This window comes from Thunnus maccoyii, chromosome 14 (genome assembly GCF_910596095.1).
Source record: "Thunnus maccoyii chromosome 14, fThuMac1.1, whole genome shotgun sequence".
In the NCBI taxonomy this organism is placed as follows: Eukaryota; Metazoa; Chordata; class Actinopteri; order Scombriformes; family Scombridae; genus Thunnus; species Thunnus maccoyii.
Genome location: NC_056546.1, coordinates 11,959,597 through 11,982,840, shown reverse-complemented (window position 1 = coordinate 11,982,840; position 23,244 = coordinate 11,959,597). Strand labels below are relative to the sequence as shown.

General features: G+C 37.9%; 1 protein-coding gene across 11 annotated transcripts in view; it reads right to left on the bottom strand.

Moving 5' to 3' along the window:
- Positions 1-23,244, bottom strand: part of LOC121911630 (ryanodine receptor 2-like) — a 189,332-nt gene that overhangs the window by 36,859 nt on the left and 129,229 nt on the right. Inside the window, exon 105 of one of the 11 annotated variants that reach the window (XM_042433294.1) lies at positions 19,873-19,892. The exons of the other annotated variants lie outside the window; for them this stretch is intronic. The gene's annotated coding sequence lies outside the window, so the exon portion shown is untranslated. Of the gene's footprint in view, positions 1-19,872; positions 19,893-23,244 lie in introns of those variants that run through there. 11 annotated transcript variants of the gene reach the window in all.

Genomic DNA, 23,244 nt, shown 5'->3' with positions numbered 1-23,244 from the left:
TTTACACATGAAAATACTGTGGAAAATAATTAGTCATTATAAAAGCTTATTATTTTCAGACTTTTAGCCTAATTGTGCAACAGGGGGATGATACTCAGAAGTACCCTGTCTTTTGTGGGCTCATTAGTAAGAGAATGTGTTCAATGTCGTCAATGAAACCCCTGCCACCTCAGTTGAATGACAAGCAGTCCACATCAAAATGCACGGTGGGCATTTGCTTGACATTACTTTGGCAAACACCCTTCAAAAATAATAATCAATTCATTACAAACCCTGACAATTATGACTGAGTGTACCGATTAAAACAGTGACAGCTCACAGCCTTTTAGAATTAAGCAATAGCGTGATTTAACAAGACAAGTACGACATGTATACGTTATATTTAATAATCTGTCTAAAGCACTTTGTCAGTTTTCATTTGCTGTATAGAGTGCATGCATAAAGCAAGCAGCATATTGTAATGCTCTGAAATACAGAGCAACAGGCAGTAAATGAAGATTGACAAGCATGAAGCCTCCCAACTGTTGCTACCATGGCTGTCCATCAGAGGAGGCACATGCCAATAAATTTAGCAGCATCCTCTTCACCTCACAGGCAGCAGTTCAATAAGGTGACAGAATTACTAGCAGCTCAGAGTTACACCCATCTACCTCCAGACACTTTCGTGACAGGGAACTTTTAAGCTGTCTTCAAGAGTTGGACAAACACGTTATCTTACTGAGAGCGACGGCTCAGTACCAAACACCACATTGCTCCGTGCCACGTTTCAGCAATCCCAGTCACTCAAGAAGAACAAGGGAGAACTACCCCAAAAGTGAGCCAGCCTTCACAACATGGTGTCACTTCAAATTCAGATTGAAACCGTTCCGAGGCACTAGACTGAAAGCTACTTTTATGAAAGTAAAAATCCATTAAGGTAGCTAACTCGTCTTCTGAGGACACATCAGTCATCCCAGACATCCCAGAGAATCAGGAGGCTACATGCAATGTATTGAAAAGAAATACCACTTAATACCACTATACAGTTAATGGTTCTTTTATACTTTGCTCACAATCCTGACAATCACAGTCACAGCCAATCAGTTTCTCAGCTGGTGGTTGCTTTGTAGCTCTTTTTTTGCTGATTCATTATAAAACAAGTGTGAAGTGAACATGCATTTAAGGTGTTGAGAACAGGCTGAGATAATGTTTCACGTGAAGGATGAAATAGCGTTCTAACTGTGGGAGGTGAGACAACAGAATCAAGTAAGCATTTTATAACCCGAGCTCTTCGCCTAATAAAACACTGCCATTTCAGACATTTATTGCTGTGAACCTTAAATTATCCACGGAGCCATTTGGAAGTCAGGTTTCCGGCCTGTGTGACATATTTTACGGCCTTCTCCTCCACTTCCCCACTTGGGAATTGAATTTGGTGATATTACACAGCACATGTGACCTGTATTAAGTTTGCGAACAAACAAATGACATTCTATTTTTGGCTACTAGGTCGGGTGTCGGTTATACCACTGTCCTGGTGCTGTGATTGTGTTAGCTCACAGTGTCTTTGCTATGTAACTGATCACAATCTGTGCAGAAAACAGACAAGGCCATTTACTGATCGTAGAGAACCTCAGTTTGTTATGAAACATGTCTTGGCTTAGACATTAGTTATGCTCAGTATTGGCCACCCAAACAGGGTAAATTGTGGCTTGTGTTGAAATCTTTTAAGAATGAAAAAATAACAAACAACAACAAACTAAATTATGCGTGTAATCACTGTGGAAATAGCAATTTTAGACAATGCAGTTTGGAAATGTTCCACAGGATCAATCTTGGTGTACAGTACTTCAACAAGAAGAGATACAAAATAAACCGAAAGCATAAATAACAAACTAACGAGAATCTCATTTCAGTTCTTGCAGTGTTATGTAAAATTTTCGTAATCTGTGTCTCCAGTCACGCAGAGTTTTACAGATTATGTGTCATGTCGAGGATACGACCTCTGAGTCTGGGGGAGGGGGGAGGTCATGCAAACAAACGGGTATGTGTTACTTTGTCAGTGGCAAAACAGACCTGTCAGGCATGTCATACTGCAATAATGTTGTGCTGCAACTAACGTGACTTTTATATCCTCTGTCCAGTCGAGTCCAATTAATCCAGTGGATGTGCAGTCGCTTAATATGATTCTATTTTCGGCTTCATTTTTCCTCTTACCCCCAATGTGACAGTGGTATATGTCACAGAGAGAAAGAGTATAACTCAAAGATAGATGGTTATAGATTTTATTAACTATGCATACATATCAGTTAGACTCTGCAACAGCCACTTGGACAGAGGACAGCTGCATCTCCTCCAGCAGTACTATATGCTCGCTCGCTTGCTCTTAACTCTCCTCTAATGAACCCACAATCTCCTCCTCTCGCTACCCTCCCTGCTTCACTTTCAAGGTCTTTTTTTTTTTTTACCACCATCAATCTATCCCTTCCTTTAGTTTTATCTTGATCTGGCCCTGCTTTCCCACATCCACACTCTGCCTTCAATTATCTCACTTCCTTGCAGAAACTAGTGAAATCCCACAGCTTTTAACCACTTTTGTTGTTCCTGTCCATGATACATTTCTTATCCATCATACTCGACCACATACCTATACTATGAGAATAACAAGGTATAGTAAGGGCATTTGATTTCAGACATGCTGAAATTACAAATTAAAAACACAGATGGATTGGGGCTGTTGGGGAATACACTGAATATTAGTCAGGGACCTTCATCTCTGCAACATCATGCCGTGAGTTTGATTGGAGCAGCTGGGTACAAATCTGCATCACTGTACATCATCACGGGCCGGACGTTAAATACTGAGAAATTTTTGACATTCACGTTCCTCTCTGCCGTGACTTCGCAAGGACAAATTCATGAGTACGGTTCAGTTGGCTCCCCGAGGCATTGGCTTTTACATTATGTTGTTCTAGTGAAGCCATTAACACTGTGTCACTCAGGCATTTCTCTGTCAATGGCTGCGCACAGAGGTGGCGATCAGAATTCACATCAGATCAAAGCTCATTGTCTCCGCCTTTGTCGCTATCAGCGGAAGGTGCGACAGCAAAATCAGCTAGACACTATTCATTGCTACTGGTCTCACTGAAATAGAGATTTTCAATCTTATTGGGTCTATGTGTTTAACATATTGCAGTGAAAGGGAGACACACACAAACCGATACAACCAGGAATCTGTGTGAGACAGGAAATCAAGACAGAAATCCATTATCCAGTTAGTTGCACATGTTGTTTGATAATGAAAATGAAACTTTCATTGATAGTAAGTTGGACTGATTGAATTGTGTGATGGAATGTGTTGTTGCTGTTGTGTGCTTTATAAAGCTGAACGGTTGGGAAATACCTTGCAAAATCTTCTTGCTCTTAAAGAGCGAGACAGAGAGACATTTCACTTGCATTTATATATGAAAAGGAGCAACTTGTCTTATCATTACAGATGAAATGTGCAAACAAATCATCAGCAAATTAAGCTTAAGGAAATTAAGGCTAACTCTGACCTTCTGTTCACACAGAGCACAACATGATCAACGAGTAATTCATTTCCTAAAGAACTGAGAAACCAGGGAAAATCAGAAGATGAGTGGATGCCCAGCAAGTTTACCAGCTGTGAAAAGTGAGTCATCAGCCATCTGAACTGCAAATCAGATTTTCATCCTTCCTACTGTAGATGTTATACAGACATTCACAGCTTCTCAAGTCTCTGAATTATTTGAAAGATTTCAGGGCCACATATCTCAAAAATAATGCAATTTTCTTCTGTTTACTTACACTAAATGCTTCTTAATTGATACCTGCTAACAAGCCAAAATGCAGTGATAGAAGACTTATTCAGATCTTTTACAAAAGTAGCAATGCCACAATGTAAAAATATTCTGTTACAAGTACAAGTCCTGCATTCAAAATTGTACTTCATAAAAGCACAGACGCAGTATCAGCAAGATGCACTTGAAATATCATAAGTAAAAAAGTACTCATTATGGAGCAGAATGGCCCTTGTCAGTGCTATACTACAGTATCATATATAATATCATTTGATAATGATTACTGATGGATTAATATGTACATTGCATGTACATGTACTATACTTCATATATAAACCAGTCATATGTTCTGTATTTAAAATCTTAATCTGAAAAGTAACTTATAACTATAGCTGTCAGATAAATTTACAATAAAAACTACATAAAAGTACAATATTTTCCCAATGGAATTAAGTGAAGTAGAGGTATGAAGTAGCAAAAAATGGAGGCACTCAAGTAAAGTGCAAGTACCTAAAATTATAACAGTGCTTGAGTAAATGCACTGAATTATGATCCACTGTTAAAATAATGCAGTGAAATGTTATGAAAGGCTAAGCAACACCAGAGCTGCAGAACATCCAATTTGTATAATGCAGTTTATGCTATTTCTTTTTTTACCTTTTCATATATAGCTGCATGCAACCTGAGTCTCTCACAGTGTGCACAGATCGAGCAGCTTTAAGGTCAGGGATGTGAAGAAAATCCATTTGGGGTTCATTTAAGGTAAATCTTTTATGCTCCATGTCATAACTTTGGAAAGCTAGTAATTTAATAGCTGAACTGCACGCTCCTCAAAACTCTCTCCAGCCTCTCTCCTCTATCACCCTCAATACATACGAGAGCTCTTGCTTTCCTCTCAATAGACTTCATCTCTGCTTCATACTGCAGTATGCTGTGTCCCTCAGTATTGGATGCTGACCAATAACACAGTCCCCAGCCCCATAGTGCTGATGGAAGACTTTCTGTGCCATCTGCCAGCCAATGTGAATTTGTGAGTGTGGATTCAAGTGCATCTGTAAGGTTATTTCTGACTAAATATGGCATTCAATATGCTAAGGCAGAAAGGAGAAAGAAGACAGAAGAAGAATAGTAACGGGCAGGAAAACGTATCACGAATGAGAGAGAGCAAGAAATGGTGGAAGATAATGATCTTTTTTTTTCCCTAACCCGCTACCATTCCTCACAGTAACAATGGGGAGAATATCATGAGATGTCAGAGACTGGTTTCAGCCTTCCTGCTGAAATCCACAGGGATGAGGAATAATCCATACTACTATTTAAATCTTGACTTTTAAATCAAATCATATGAATACTTCTAAATGAGCTGAATTTCGCTGGTATAAATGATTTTCTATTTAAACCCAATAGTACTTTGAACTTATCATGAATATTCAGACCCCAGCTTGAACTGCCCTCAGTCTCAATGGGTGAAGTGAAATGTTGAAAAGCAGACATGTTTGACTGGGCATAAAAATCCACTTTAACACAGCGTTAGCTTTTGCAAATAAACCAGGCAGCACTTGCCTGCAAATCAAATGTTCAATGGACTCTTGATTTAGGGTCTGTTCAGGTTAATATTTTGGTAAAGCTCTGCCGGTTATGTCCCTGGAGGAACATTTAAATTAAGTGCATTAAGCTAAAGAAATCTGTGGCTAGCATAAGCATCTCCAGGGGGGAACAATTCTCTAGGGAGCTTTTTTTCTGCCAAAAGGGAATGGGCTGAATCAATGGAGTGTCATTAATTGCAGGACAGGGTGGTATTCTTGGCTCCAATAATTCACAGAGGAAATGGCCGTGAGCATTATTGCACCGCACAAATCACACTGGCAGTTAGCTTAGCTGATGGACAAGGGGCAGCCGGGCTTGAATGTTCCCGAGAAATGAACAAGAAATTATACATAAGAGAGAAGCTCCATTAAAGTCACACTGTCTGAATCTAATCAAAAATCTGAGAAGTATCGCCCACCTCTGTCCATTCTTCTGTCATTCTCACAGGCTCTGGCTCAAGGCCTGAACAAAGGCAAAGTAGTAATATAGAATAGCACTGGAAGCGAACATATTAAATCACAGTATTATGCAACATAAATGGAGAGGAGAAACATGATATAAGTTTCCACTTGGGTGAGGGGTAGTATAGATAAAATCCTCTATCTAAAGCTTTTTACATCTCAGCATCAATAAACAGTATACTTTCCCACTCACTTGAATGAGAAAGTGTGTCCAAACTTTTGACCAAGTAACATTTCTGGCAAGTCTGTTGATTAGGGCTGAAACTAATTACATTAGACATTAAAAGTAGCAAATACTCATATTTGAGAAACTTGCTTTTTGCTTGAAAAATTCTGATTCATTTTCTGTTGATCAAGTAATCGATACATAGTTTCAGTTCTACTGTTGATAAAAGGTTGATGAATAAAATCACCAGACAAGAATGTCTGTTTTTGGCTACTCCAATGAATTAAATACCTGACCAAAAAAGTACATCATCATATTAAATCAAAAATCAAATAAAAATCCAACATTGCCATAAAGAAGTCCTGCTCACTGATTTGTAACATTGACCACAATGGCACACCTAGATATAATAAAGAGATAGATGCCATGGTATAAACAAGATGGGAAAATATCTCAGGAAAGACAGATTATTATTGTCTCACATTATATATCATCTTATCTCCCAACCTGAGTTTCCACGATGGCCATTCATCGAATTGTTACTGAAGATCTGTCACTGTCAGGATCAGCACGCCAGATCCTCCACAAATTATAATATGAATACATGTACATAAACAACTTGGATGTCAAACAAAGCAGAGGGTAAAATGTGTGGCATACAGCAGAACCCAGCACCTCCATCTCCAATAACTCACGTTTATTTTTCCTCAATGCACCCCCAAATTGCTAGGATTCATATTACTTATCACGTGTTTTTGTCTTTGATTTAAAGCAATGAAAAATGAAAATTGAACTTGCCTCATAGTTTGTTTAGTTTTTGCTCCAGGCTATGATGCAAAATAGAGAAAATCTCACTCAGAGTGGCTTATCAATGTTTGGAAACAGAGGGAGACATACTCAGCATGTGCGATCACTCATGCACCCACACATGTAGCGGGTACCTCATAAAGTAAGGCAGCTTAAGAGCCCATAGCTGCTCAGGCATAACACTTTCCATGCATACAGTTCGAAGAGGATGGAGGTAATGAGTCAAATTACTTAGCTAAATGGAGGGGTCTGGTGCTCTGGAGTATAACATTGTGGAGAGGTGACCTCAGGAGGCCCTGCACTTTACTCAGTTCTCTCTCTTTGCTGATGGGCAGGATTCATTGAGGATTTTATCAGCAAGGTTAAACAGGGTCTATCAATGGCTGGGGGATTAAAGGTAACAGGCTGAAGAGGAAGGTATTAGCACAAAATGTCACTGCTGTCACAAATATGCAAGCTATTAAAATATTATAAAGGTATAATATATATATATATATATATCTTTAAATATATATATATATATATATATATAAAGTTAAAATACTATAAAGTATTTTAACACTATAAAGGAATAATACATAATATGTGACCAGTGGGGAAAAAGTTGTACCAATTATTTCAGTTTTTCCACAGCAACATTAACATAATTACCACAAAAAAATTAGAACATTATTTCCATTGGTGCAATGATTGAGGAGACAAAAGACCGACAGGGATAAAAGCCTGACTGGGGAATAGATAATTTAGAGCATTAACTTTATTGGACCTAAGTTGCTGTAAGGGTGGGGGGGAAGAGGGGGGGTAATGCAATCATTGGCTTTCTGTAAAGTCGAATGCTCTGTGGGTCTGATTTAAACAACCCCATTAGGGTTTGAAACACAGCTGGACAAGATGGATGGAATCTTAAACATGCAAGTTAATTGCTGTTAGCCATAAAGACAGATGATTCATCAACATAGATGTAGATAACATGACACAGTGGGTAGTAGATTAATATACCAAATACCAAAATCAATCACCCTGAGTCGCAAGCATGTTGCACATTTCTGAGTAAATTGTCGGCGTGATAGACAAAGAGACTGCAGCACTTAATCATGTCCTTCATGAAAACTAAATAATGACTAATGGCAAATTACTTAAAACATTAAGCTTTAAAGGTCGTACATGAGAAAAACCCTTGGGATGATTATGTTAATGAGAGCACATTTCCACTCTCGACTGCCTAAAAGTGAAGCCTGAACAGGTGGATTGATATTCCTGCTTGGAGCCAGACAAAGCAAAGAGGGCTAGAGGGTAAGTGTGAGGCCAGTTGCACTCAATAGGTGTGTGTAAGAGTGCGTGTGTTCAAATGTGTTTATCTGTCCGACTCTGTGTCTGTGTGCACCTGTATTTTATATCAGGGTCTGATCCAATGCCTCCGGACGGCGGTGCCATTTGCTCCCCTGCCAATCAAAGGCCGCAGCGGAATGCCAGTCCCTTAGAGTCCTGGTTTACAGGCAGCTTACCTGTATGTTAGTATTAATCGACTCCACACTGTGCTCTACCCCGTAGCAGCAAAGTAACACAAAGGGAAGATTTCCCCACAGTAAAAGCAGCATTTATCAGTCGAGAGCGATAGGCATGAAATATTCCAACTCAAGTGTATTTTGTTTAGTGATAAATATGTATAATCGGAACAGTATTTAATTAAAACTGCCAGGAGTATAAAGCTTTAAGTTATTATCAATAAGATGTTAGTGCTAGTTGATTCGGCAACACCTGTGATTACTGGTGGCAAAGCTGAGAACATTTTTATGTCCCAGATTACTGTTCAAATATTTATAAATTACTGGGGGCAGAAAACGTGCTTTGAGGAGCTATACTCTGTTCCCTTAAATCTGATGTCCTCTTCAGTGTAGCTGTACTTATATGGACACAAATATATTCCCCCTCAAAATAACAGGGACCAGCTGTTCTGATCTTACAGATTACATCATGAGTGACATATGCACATGTGCACATATTACATGCAATGTGCCTATGCTTCAACGCTTGTCTGTCAGATTTCATCCAGTATATGCATGCGTTGTTTTCCTGTGTCCACTGTGCATCTGCACACCTTTTGAATCCAGCACCAGGACACAGAGAGGTAACTAATGAGTGCAGTGTACATTTAATGGCTGTAGCAGAACAAATGCCATAACTAGCATGAAAAACTGGGTTTGACATGATCAAAATCTTACAGATTATAACTTTAAACAGATTGTTCTATAACATGAACATGATTAAATCAAGTTTTAACAAGCTTTTTCCATGAGAGATACAGGTTAGAGCATTATACATTTATCATCGTAGAGGTCAAACGAGCCTCTGCAGAAATAATGGCTTTTTTAAAGGACTGGCATTCTGTTAAATTAAGTGTCTATAGGTTAGACACCTCTAACATATTAGGTTAATGGAAAACACACCAACAGAACATGGCAGCAGTTACTGCAGCCAGGATTGTTCATACGTTTTCACACCCATGATCCACCTTATCCAATAACAAAGGTGAAATGAGAAAACAAGCGTGGGATGATACTGACATCATCTTTGACATTTACACTCATCGACTTGCCCACTGGATGTCTCAGAAAAGGCCACTTGATTGCAGCATGTAAGACATATAGACCTACTGTACACTGGTATTTTTTCATTCTGGCAATTACAAAATATAGTTTGTCTGCAGACTTGCACCTTGACAGAAGGCCTTTATACACTTCCATCCGTCGTGAGGAACTATTTTTTGTTGCTCTGTTATATTTGATAGCAATTAGTCAAAAACCAGCAATAATCAAAAAGAGAAACTCAGAGAATGACAACAGTGCAATAAAATGCCTTAATGTTCGTCATGGAGAAATGCATCCGTCCCCATTGCATTGCTGATTCTGGCACAGATTAGCATAGCCTGTAAAGAATTGCTGATATCACTAAAACAGGCTATACTAATTAAAGCCAGAATCATCAATTCAGATCTTCAGACACCTTGACCCCTAAAAATGGAAGAGAGTTTTGTTCCAAGTGAAGCTAAGGTTAAACGAATCAAAGGTTAGCATTAGGAGATGACTAGATGAATGCGAGATAAAGACAAGCACCTGAGTAACTCCATATAAAAATGTAAAGAATAATAAAAATTTAAATTCTAAGTTAAATGTTACAAAATATGTTCATCACATACTATAAAAACAAACTTCTTTAGTCCTGTTAAGAGAAAAAGGGGAATTAAACAGTTCACTAAAGCCGGGTGTTGGAAATACTTCCAGTTTGCAAATCCCTGTTCCCACTGAGAATGTTCAGCACATGGTTCACTGCAGTGCAGAGCAGCACAGGAGCAGAGAAGGGGTCCACAGGACAGATGTCCCCTTGTTCTCTAAGCAGTCTTTATCACACAGAAACCATATCTGTGAATTATACAGCACACAATGCATAACACCACAACCAGTTCCTCAATGACACCCTGCCCATAATGGATGGTCTGTGAAGGGGAAATGAAGGGAGCATAGGTAAGAAAAGGAAAAGAGTATGAAGGATGTGGGTGTTAAACAGGGAATGACCAACCAAGGAGAGAGTTAGAAAGGTACAGAATGACAGAAAACAAATTAACATGAACAAATGGTGAACTGTTTTTTGAGATAAGGAAAATGTACATTTTGTTTCAGACGTCAGTAAGAACTGCTCAGTGTAGACGGAGCAAAAATATTGCAGCATTTTTTTTTTTTCATTTTCCACACTGAAGAATACAGCAATGATTAGGAAAAATGAGTCAAAAGCTCCAATAATGATGATGCTTTACTGGTTTCAGACTCTCAGACTTATACGTCAAAGACATGACATTCCCCTGTGTTTGCTTTGGTTTGCTCTTTGAAACCTTTGTGAATAAAACTCTTGAGAATACTCCTTATTTGTCAGAATTGTCCAACGAAATATTGGCACTCAGGACGCTCCGCTTAGAGGCCTCAATCCTTTACCGTCTATCTGTGTTTTAGCAAATGTGGAAGCTGTAATAATTTATCATTATAATGATACGGGCCTAAGATTCAGCATTGAGCAGACACTGTTCACAGATTCATCACCACACCATTATGACGCATGCCTAGATTTCTATCTATGACTTTGAAAAGCAAAAATTCCTAAGGGGTTGTGTAAACAAAATAATTAAAGCGGTATGACAGAAGGTCAAAAGACAAAAGGAAGAAAGTGAGTTAGCTCCTTTTCAAGGTTGTCTCAAAAGTTGCTGGTGGATTGTTTAATGACTTTGAGAGAAGCTGGAAAAAATTCATATTTGGAAACATGGAAAGAAACATGCCTGTCTGACAAATGCTTGTTTTACTTTTTGCACGTCTTCTTATTTGATCTGTTGCCACTGACAAATTAAAATACATCAAATATTGGTTGCAGGCTCTACTCCTTGTGTAAATGTGGCTTACACAGGTTGGTTTAGCACCAGAGAGAGAGAAGATAAGATTTCCTCCTGTATACTGTTATCACTGACCCCAAAGCCTGAGGATAATGTTGTGATATTTCCATTAAAAATACATTTCTCGTGTTGCTGTTCATTGAACCTTTATTTCCTTCACAGTGTTATCAGTCTAGCAGTGATACACTAGTGATGTCATTCTTGATCAAACTTGCATTATACATATACATATATATATATATATATATATATATATATATATATATATATATGCTACTGCCCCAACAGATGGCTGCAAAGAAAAAAAATGTTGCCTGTCAAGAAATATTTAATGTTGTGTGAAAATAACCTCTAAATACAACATTTAAGAGATGCAGCTAAAGCCACGATGGCCAGCAAACGGTCAGTGTATAGCAGGTATCCATTAAAATTCCTGCAGTGTCTAGTGAGAGGTGATAGTGTGTAGGATATATTAAATATTGCAAACATGTACAGAGGTTAGACTACAGTGCTGCTTTCACCAATGCATTCTGCGTCAACCGGTTGACTGAAGAGCTGCATGACTTGAAAGCTACCATAAAAAATATATATTGATGCCACAGGAGAACAGTTGGAGAGATACATCTGGACATTGTCTCCAGTAGGTATGGGACTGTGTGTTCTGGCATAGATAATAAGAGAAGGGAATTTTGTAGTGGGAGAGAAAGGGAAAAAAAGAAGGGAGGAGAAAAGTCAAGTTTTTGTAGCTCATGTTTAGGTGTTCCTGCCCAGCAAGTTCTCGTCAGATTAGCAACATTGGGAGATGCGAGAGTGCACAATTTTCCTTCTAGTTTTCACGATGTACATTAACATAAAGAAATGGATGTGAGTGCGGAAAAAGGCAGTAAAGCTGTAAGGCCGCACTTCACTTAAAATGTAAGGCTGGTGATATTCTACATTTTAATCAACAAATCTCGTTATACATTTCATCATGAAAAGACCAAAATCAACAATGAATTGGTCCTGTCAGCAAGTGTTGCCTGTGTAGCCAAGGTCTATAATAGCTTATTCCTCTGTGCCAGTTTTTGTCCAAAACCCATTAAAAACACATCAAAAAGCTACACCGTTGTACTAATGACATGTTCATTCATTAAAATCAACATGGACTCTGTAGTTTATTTTAAGTTAAACCACATAGATCATCCTGCTGTAGTAAATGTTCAATAGCACATATTAATCTGTGGCTGGAAATAGTTCCCAATGAAGGCAGTATTTACTCTTGTTTGAATAACTTTTTAAAAAAGTATAGTGCCCAGCTGTTTTGGGAAATTATTGGGCCCTTTAAAAAAAAAAAAAAATACAAATTGTGACCAGTTTTTACAAATTTACATCTTCAGTAGAAACCAACGGGCTGTGAGCTGGCTGCCACAGACAGTGTAGGCAAAGTAAAGTATTAAGCAACAGAATAACACATTGTTTGTTTTGGTCTTTTCGTGGGATTTGTTGACAATTAGAACAATATGGAGTCATTTTTTAGTCACATACATCCTCCAATCATACATGTCCATGTCCTATCTCTCTCAATAGGTGGTCTATATAAATATTTGGCACTCATTAAACCCTCATCGCTACATTGATGCTTTCATCCAGAAATTTAACTCCCTTCACCTCCCCAGCTTAATCCTGTATTCATTTTCATTTGTACATGAATTCTGAATTTTATAGACAAATGACTATGTGTGCATGTTGTTCATCAAATTGTGTGTCTCAGGCTTTGCCAGCGAGATTTTTGGGCTCAGAGACAGTCAAGCTTGCAAAGATTTGTTCCAGCGGATCACATGAGCAGAGCCTGATCCACACTGCCAAACTAAACTGCACACTGTTGCAATAGATGGTTAAAAACTTGACGAGAGTGTCCTGACCGAAACAGAATAACAGCGGACTTGTCCTTTCACCTACAGATGGAAGTTGAAAACACGCTCTGTTACAGAGAGAGGATAAACACTGAATTCTGACATCATTAGAACTAAGAGAAAAGCTTAGGAAGGTGTTATGTTACAGCTGTAAATGATAAAGATCATATTCATCAGATAAGGCAGAAGACAATTAAAGGGTATTGAGGGCACACAGTTTATATACTGTAGCTCATGATTTCTATGATAAAGGTGTGGTGATAAAGTTGGAACGCAGTCATAAGTATACACATGTGAGAAAAATATCAAAAATAGAGAAGTTGGAGAGGCTAAGAAAGTCCCATGGAGTCTTAGTAGTATGGCTTTGTATGAGAAATCACTTTGAAACTACCTATATCAAGTTTTACAGACTCCTACCCTTGTGCACAGCCACAAGGGTAGCAGTATAGAGAGCATGCTACCAACAACATAGTAATGGAATTTAAAAGAAGCACCTGAAAGGCATAATAAGTGCCCAGACATTATAGGTACAGGTACACCAAAGGCATAGAGGATTAGTGCTGAACAGCAAACGTCTGCAGCAGGAAAACTCGATCACAGACAAGAAGGATTGCTGTGAAGCAAACATATTAACAGGAGGAGGGAGCAATTTGTGCCTATAGCTGCCTTTAGACAAAGCAGTCTAGCAGGGAAGAGACTTGGCTACAGGGTTGTGCATTATGGCAGGAAACCAAATTAGACTCATTAGGTGCAACATATTATGTGCCACCATCCCCCCCAAAAACCTCAGCGGGCGAGTGAGTGAGTGTGAGACAAGACTGGAGAATAGAACAGAATAAAATAAATCATGTATAATTCTTTTACTAAATATTAAAACACCTGTTGAATCAGAACAGTAAAATAGCCAACCACGAGGTATTTGTTAATATTTTTGAGATAATTTGTTTAACCCTACAAATTGCAGGGTATATCATTAATGTTTCTATGTGATAACAATAATAAACTGTGGAGAAACATATCTTGTTTTACCTCCTCAGATGATAACACGTTTGCTTGACATGTGTTACCATTATACAATCGCACTGTATTACAAATGTTTACTATAGACTGTAGAGTATCTATATGCATACGTTTTTGAGATAACACAGTGCTCAGTGTTCTGACTGCATCCTTGGTTGGCAGCACCTCGAGGCTCTGACTCTAGAATAAAAGTCATCAGAAACAATGTCACGATTGCAGCTGTGGTACTTTTCCTTTCTTTAACACCCACGGCTTCTTCAATCTGTCCCCAGAGGCTTCACCTCATACCTACAGGGCCTCTCCATGTCAGCAACCATATGTTTGTGAAGTTCACCAGTGTCCCCCAAAGCAACTAATGCATACGTCATAGACAGCTTTATACTATAAAATACAGACTGGAAAAGACAGAGCACTTATAGAACACAGAAGGATTTCTGGCTACAGCTGATACACATACATAAGAAGGTGTATGTTTGCTTTTAAGTATGTTTTTGTTAGTTTTAACACACTTTGAATGGCTTGTGTCCCAAAGTATACAGTTATTCTATTTTACATAAAACAAGTCGAGGTTTACACAAAGCTTTCTGTAATATCACACATAAATCTTGATTCATTGGACCAATCCAAGATGCAAACATGCCAGCATTAAATATTTAATCATAATTGCAGTAATCCTTGTAATAAATTTGTTTAAATGTACTATTACTATATACTAATGTGCTATTGCTGGAGATCTAAATGATGTACATCCTGCAATATGCAGTAAGCAATGCACAGTATGCAAGGAGTGAACACCATACTGTTCACAAGAATGAAATGTCTCAAGCCAATCAGCAAGCTCGTTAAATAGTACAAACAAGGCATCTTTTTAAAAATGTATAACTGCTGTATAAAGGATGATCCAAATCAGATCCTTTGTTTATAGTAATAAATTTTGCCACAGGTACACCAGCTCTCAAAAATGTCCCATTGTGCTCCAATAAAACACTGTAACTACTGCAAGCATATGGTGTGATGCTGTGAACAAGTGAGCTAAAGAGCTGCACAAAAAATGAACAGCACCAGCTGTTTCAATTAAAATATGAACACCGACAGAGAAGTACCATGCCTGTTAACAGCTGCAATTTGTTAAAAACTTCAGTACTGGAGTCAGAGAGGCTGCTCAAACCTTCCTGCCCCGACAGATCCAAACAGAAGCACTACATTTCAAATTGATATAAACAATGTAGAAGCTATGGGCACAAAGTAAGATACCGTCAGGGGAAAACTGTAATGCATGTCAAATAAAGCTGTTACAAAATTTTTATTCAAGAGTTTTGCATGTAGGGGAGGCACCGAATGTTGAAATAAACAGTAGAATAAAAGGGCTCTGTCAAACTAATTTATTGCACACCTAATTTAGTATTTTTCTGCTGAGTTATGAACAGTAGAAAAATAAAAAAATCTCACATTAAGACTCGGCATTGGCAGATGCTAAATGTTAAATGACTTGGATCAGGTGCAAACATGATTTGCGCTTTCCCATAAAAACATGAATTATTGACAACTGCTCATATACTTTTAGCTGAAACAGAAAAACTATTAATAAAGACCCATTTGGCACAGCTGAAGTGTTTTTATAAGAGTGAAAACAAACATTGCACGCAATGTTCTAAAAATCCCTAATCCTGCAATAGTTTCATCAAAATACCATGTAGACAGTAAACACTTTAGTGGAGTGAGCTTAATGTAAGTGTGTGTGTGTGTGTGTATGTGTGTTCATCCGTGTGTAGTGATGGACTTGTTATATTAGAGATTTCCTAACTTAGTCAAAGATTATTCTGTAATTGCCAGTATGAACCCGCGAGAACTGCTGCAGAATACAAAATAGGTTTTTATAAGGTTTGAAGTATTATAAATGCAGAATCCTGATGCCTAATGAAGTCCCAGTGGACTCCTCACTAGACTCACCTTTTGTTCTCAAAAACACTCCATCAGTCAACTCAGTATCACGCCAAAGTGTGTAATACACCCGCCAATCCATTAGACGATATTGTGTCAGTGTCATGTTTTGCCTCGCCTAGGCGTGAAAAGTACATACGTGTATGACGGTGCAGTACCAGCAGGGGGCGAAGGCAGTTTGTGAAGTAGTCAAAAAACTTAATCTATAGATTTGTGTACATGGACATGAATTTCTCTAATATTGCACTTCTATCGGCAGTAATCGGCAGGACATCATGACTTGTCATGTTTTGTGTATTACACACTTTGGCGTGATACTGGGCTGCATCAGTTCGACTTTGACAGACATCGTTAGGATTCCCAGCAAGAAACAATGGACAGATTATGACACGTTAATTTTATATGCCGCTTGTAAGATATTAAAGTCTAGCCTACAGAGTATATTCAGTCCAGCACAACTTAAGATTTATTTATTAGAGTGCTGGTAGATTGTAGGGCAAACACATTTTGTATCTGTGCAGGAATAAAGAGTAGCATCTATAGATCTTGTGTTTGTGGTGTGATTAAAAATTCTGAAAAAGCAAAAGAAAAATATGAACGTGTGAAAACATGTAAGTTTTGGGAATGTTAATATACTCCAGTGTTCAAAAGATTTCTCAAGTGACCTCTTCTATTGTGGGTTTCGGATAGACAAAATTCCTAAAAGCATTTTTCACCTTAAATCAGTGATTACAGTCTGCCACTAAACATCATGAATGTCCAATAAACTTTAACAATGTAACCAATAGCTGAAACTGATATGACAGACCAAACACATTGCTTTAGACAGGTAATCATATTCTAAGAAATGAGGTGACAGAAACAGTTTATCTGTTTCTACACTCACACGCCCAAATGTTTGCGTCCATATCTCTTGTACAACTACCATGTCCGTGCCTCCTGTTACCGCAAACCCAAATTAAATGCACACTGACTGAATTCTATCCAATCAAGTGCTTTCAACCACTCCTGCAGTTGTACCTACACTCACGGATACGCTGGGTGACAAACTGTGAACCCACCGAACTTTGAACAAAATAACAGCATTTACATGTCAAATATGCACCATTTCTTCCATGACAAATGAGCCTTGCCATTGGCCAGTTGAAGAAAATTATTATTTGTTTCCTTGATTTGAATGTTTGTTTTTTTTTTGTTAGTTTCACTTACAAAGATCGCATTGATTATAGCCTCAGGTTCTCTGATCTCAAATGAATGCAAGTCTGCTATCAATCATAACTTTAGTGCAAAACCTGATTTCCATATAGAGGCACCCTCGCCAAAGGCTACTTCATTTAATACTAACTTTTCAGTGGAGTTGAAAGTAATACTCTGTCACAGAACAAGCTTTACAGCACGATGGATCCCCTGATGTAGATAACAAATCACCGAAAATCAGCCCTAAATGAGGGATGAATTTCATTACTTTCAAACAAGGTTATAATTTCCTAACTTTCTGCCATTTGTTTTCATTAAGAAAACAAAGATTAATGTGAAAGCAAACAGTTTTATGGTTGTTCAGAACAACTCTTAAAGCCAAATGTTTTATGGTAACTTTAAGCATGGATTAATAAATAAAGTATGGCCTAAACTGTGTAAAATATAAATACTATAGTGACTCTACTAGAGTTACTATCTTTCAATTTTCGTCACTATTTTTCACCCTAAGTTTAGTCAGACTTTTGCATGTGCTGTAAGGTTACCACACCACAGAGTAAATCACAGAAATGCTGGACCTGGATGCCTGAATGCTTGCTGCGAGGTCACAGGTGGCAATTCAGGTTGTACAACCAAAATCCTGGCCTCTCCAATTCTGGATTCTTCACACATATTAATTTAAATCAAACCAATTGTTTCATCAAACCAGCCATATGTTGCATTCATGCAGCACAGCTGACATTTTTCCCAAGCTCTCTATTTCCCTGGGCCCCTAATTACATTGCACATTATTGCACATCACCCTTTATTATTTGTAGTGTAGAAGTAGTGGTAGTAATATTGGTGTTGTGGATGTTGCTGTCAGGCTATTATGTTTGTTTGTTTTTGTCAGTCTTGCGTGTGCTGATATTTAGTTTCCAGGTAATAACTTACAGATGGTTTGCACTCACCACTGAGGACTGTTGCCCTATATGGGCCTTTGCTTATGCTAATAACAAACTGCCTGGAATGTGCATCCAAATTAAGGTCAAACATTATTCACCAACATCTTCACATGGGTACGAACAATTTAACAATTTAGTGCTCTGCGCAGGTTTCATTGATGACACACATGGTTTTATTTTTCTCTTATTAAGATTTAACAAATACATTTAAAGGACTATGTTGGTGATATTCTATATTTTTCTTATAGTCCCATGAAACACCAAAACCAACATTGCACTAATAAGTGTGCCCTATGTAATCAAAGCCTGAGATAGTTTATTGTTCTGTACCACAGACCTCTATAGTTGTACATCAGTAAGGCATAATGTTGCACCGGATGACTTCATTACCATGAACATGAGCACTGTAGTTTTTATTTTGAGTCCACCCACCATACACCATTAATAACTGCAATAAATACGTGGCTGAAAATAGTTTGCCAACAAATGCACTATTTACTCTTGTCTGAGTAACATTTGTTAAAAAACAGGAGATTAATTAGCCTTGTTTACATTATACATTCATAATCCGATTTTAAAAGATTTATGTCTTCATTAGGAACCAATAGGCATGAGGTTGAGTGACAGAGAAGTGGAGAAGTATTGAGCAATGGATTAATGCACTGTTGGTTTTGGTCGTTCATGGGATTTGTTGACAGATACAAAAAAAATATAGAAATATAGAAAAAAAATATAGAAATATGAAAACAGGTGGATGAGACCAAATGTCTATCTTCAGTGTGGATCAGAGCAGCAGTAATTGGACATGTCATCATGAAACACAAACATGCAAGCAGATAATATAAGTCTTTAATGACTGATCAGTACCCATCACACACAAACAAACACAAACCAGTGCATTTTGCGCAAAGGTTTACTGATCCTATTGAAGGCTATTTCAGATAAAATACTGGTGTACAGACTTCCGGTTAAGCATGTAAAGAGCAAGACGCATGTGAGGGAGGCTCCTAAAAACAACTTTTATTTTTTCAAGCCGTTCTGATGGTCACTTGTAGTTTTGACTTTTGCATTGAACTACAACACTAAATCATCAGCAATGACCCACATAGCAACAAGGAAAGATAGAAAACAAGACAAAGGTGAAGCGACCATGCTAACCCCACAAGATGCTACGGATCTTGTAATGCCATCTGGTGCTGAAGCTAGTGCTGAGCTACCCACCGAGCTAGACAAACTTTGTGCTGTTCTAATGACAGAGCTAACTGCATCAATAACCTCACTGTTGAAAGAAGCGCTTGAAAGTGCACTTTCACCCATCTCAGCATCTTTGGATATGATTTGATCCACTACCGACTCTCATGGCCAAATATTAAACAAGGTCAAGCACACACTATCAGACCACAGTGACAGAATTGTGGTACTAGAAGCAAGATGTGCCGCTCTCGAGATGGAGAACACCCAGCTTAAAGCCAAGACTGATGACCTTGAAAATAGGTCTCGTCGATCAAACCTGCAAATTATTGGAATTCCTTAAAAAATGGAAGGAAATTCATAGAGTTTCTCGTGGAAGTGTTTGGAAAAGACTTTTTTCCCACTCTGCCCATCCTTGACCATGCATCCAGGCTTGGACAACCACCAACATCTGAAAATGGGAGGGCAAGACCTTTTATTGTGCTTTTTCACTACTTCAAAGACAAGAAATGCGTCACTTGCAAGAAAAGGGATCAGCTTTTCTACTGAGGGCAAATGATTTACACCTACCCAGCGCTAACCCAGCGAAGTAACGTGCAGCATTCAGTTGTTTAACAGGGCAAGGTGAGCTGGTCAAAATTGATTACAGCTAATATTCTGTTGACACTTGAATAGTGACAAGTGGTCTAATAAATAGCTGAACTATACAAGAAACATTGTTGTGCTTAACATAACAGGTGTGAGCTTTTTGATGGTTGAGAGAGACTTGTTTATTTGTAACTGCCCAGTTAGCTCACGTATGATAGCAGGATGTGTTATGCCCACCTACCAGTACCAAAAGATAGTAACGTAATATTATTGCTTCTTCAAGCTTGTGATTTTGACTAAGCTGAATTTGATTGTGTTGAACAACTGAGGCTTTAATCAAACAAACTTAAGGTTACTCATGTATTGTAACCCCCAATTGAAATTGTCGAAAAAAAACAAAACAAACGCCAATGCTTCATTTAGCAGTGAATTAGGGAAGGTCACAAAATTACATACAAAAAAGGAAAACTGTAAGTGACAGCCATATCTTAATGAATAAATAAAATATATATAGACAGACTATTTAAATGTCATTCAAATGTAATCTAACGTAATTAAAAAAGTACTGAGTGTATTAAAATGCGCTCACCTGTTTGCCAAATTTTATTTATTTTCCTAATAGTTGAGGACTTTGGCAATCCTCATGTGCTTTTCAGACAATCCCTTAACCTTGAAAAATATATACACCTGGCAATTGATACTATTGGCTGAGAGTTAGACACCACCACAAAGTCACATAAGAAGAGAAAAAAATGTAACTATATCTTCATAATTAGATTATCACAAATGTGATTTTGGGTGTGTTCAAATGTCCCTACTTGCTTGTCAGTTTCATATTTCAAAGGTGTACTGATCCTGGACAGTCTTGGGTCACCCTTTTGAGTTGATCCCTTAACTTTAACAATTGTAATTGTGGGGAAAACATACAGCTGACAGTTGGTATTATTTGACTTCTAAAAACCCAACAGAAGGAGGCAATAGACTCCTACCCTCTGTTGTCAACTGTATGCTCTATAGCTGACTCATTACAATTTCTTTTTTCCTTTATACGCATAGGCCAATAGAAATAAGAGGTGATCTATAATGTAGTTTACCTATGCTATTGTTCTGCTGAGGAGGTGGGTTAGATCTAAAGGCTTAATACTGTTCTATAAATAGAGCCACTCTCATGGGAGAAAGGAAAGGAAAGAAGTTTCAGATGCACAGGAAACTGAGTATGCATTTTTTCCTGCGGTCTTTTCTCTTTACGAAACAAGCCCTAGGACTTTTGTTTTTTTGTTGATCTGTTTAAGCCTTGGAGGTATTGGGGAATGGAAGGGATTAGCCTTAGGATGTATCATTGGTCTCTTATCTGACAAATGATTGAGTTGATCTCAAAAATGCACAACAAATGCGTTCTGCTATATCAGACATAGACCTGAGGTTATTTTTGTTTCTGCTGGTAAATGGCACTAAATAACAAGGGAAATAGAGGCGGTCGGTAAACTAAACTTATATCATGGAATATTAAAGTAATAAATAGCCTGGTCAAATGCTCACAAGTTTTTTCTCACCTTAAACGTCTCAATGTTGAGATTCTGTTTTTGCAGGAGACACATTTGAAAGTGGCAAACCAGACAAAATTACGGAAAGGTTGGATTATGCAAACCTTCAATTCTAACTTTAACAGTAAAACTAGAGGTTTAGCAATATTAATCAGCAAAAAAATTCAGCTCATCCCCTCTAAAACTATTTCTGACCCCAGAGGTTGTTACATTATTATTATGGATTCTTTATTTCACATGCCAGTCCTTTTGATCAATGACGTTCAAACAGACTCTTATTTTCTCTCCCCTATACCACCCCTTAGGAGGTGATATATATTGCGCAATCAATCCAAGATTGGATCATTCAAGCTTGAGAGTAGTCCCCCCAAGTGGGAATGGCAAAAGCCTCAGCCATGTTTATGGAGGAGAATGGATACGTGGAGCCATGCAGGTCCCATAACCCTTCAGCCAAAGAATTTTCTTTTTTTTTCAAATGTCCATCATACATTTTCCAGTGAAGTCAAATCCGTGGAGCATTTGGCAATTGTCATATCAGATCATGCCCCATTGACGCTTGAAATTAACTTCTCCAATTTCTTGACAGATCGTCCTCCTTGGACATTTAACCCATTATTGCTATTCAATGAGAAATTCTACCACTTCCTATCAAAATCTATAGAATCATCCCTAGATACAAATACAGATGAATCCATCTCCCCTTCATTACTGTGGGAAACTTTGAAAGCATCCCTAAAGGGCCAAACAATTACCTATTCCTCTCATTTAAGTAAACAACACAAAAAACAACTTACACCTCGACCCTATATTACTCTCTACTTTAAAAATGGATCCAATTCCAAAGTCACTACAAATTTAAAGCATCATCTGTATTAGGACCCATCAGCAACAACCATCTATTCCCTTCCTCAACCCATTGACTCTTTTTCTAACTTTCTAACTCTTACTTTTTCTAAGTGGAAAGATGTAAGTCTACAATGTTTTAAAGATTTATTTCACAATGACACATTTCCCTGCTTTGATGATCTACATCAAAAATACAATTTACCTCGCTCCAATATATTTAGGTTTTTTCAAGAATGTAATTTTATACAAAAATATTTCCCTCATTTCCTTCTCTTTCACCTCAACTCCCTTGGGAAAATATGTTAAACTCTAACCTCCCTGCTCAAAAAGGGCCTCTTAAGCCTAGAAAATCATTCAACTCAGAAAATCAAATCACATCGGAAGAAGGATCTAGATATTGAGCTATCAGATGACTGTTGGGAGGGAGTGTCAACGCAGGTCAACTCCTCCTTATCATGTGCTAGCCTAGCACTCATTCAATTTAAAGTTTTACATAGAATTAATTTTAGTAAATCCAGGCTAACTGAGATTTACCCAGGTTTAGAGCCACGTTAGGGACCGTTGCTTTCACTGACCCCCAGATCTGACCCATACATTGTTGGTCATGCTCTGCATTTCAAAATTATTGGTCTTTGGTTTTCAACACCCTTTCAGATGTCATAGACCAAGTCAACACATTGCCATATTTGGAGTATCAAATAATTTGTTCTTATTCTTGAATACTAAACAATGTGGTATTTTTTTTTCTTGAAAATGTGAAACGTGGAGATATTTGTTACTTTTGGATACTGTATTTGTACCTACATCTCCTGTGATAAAAATACT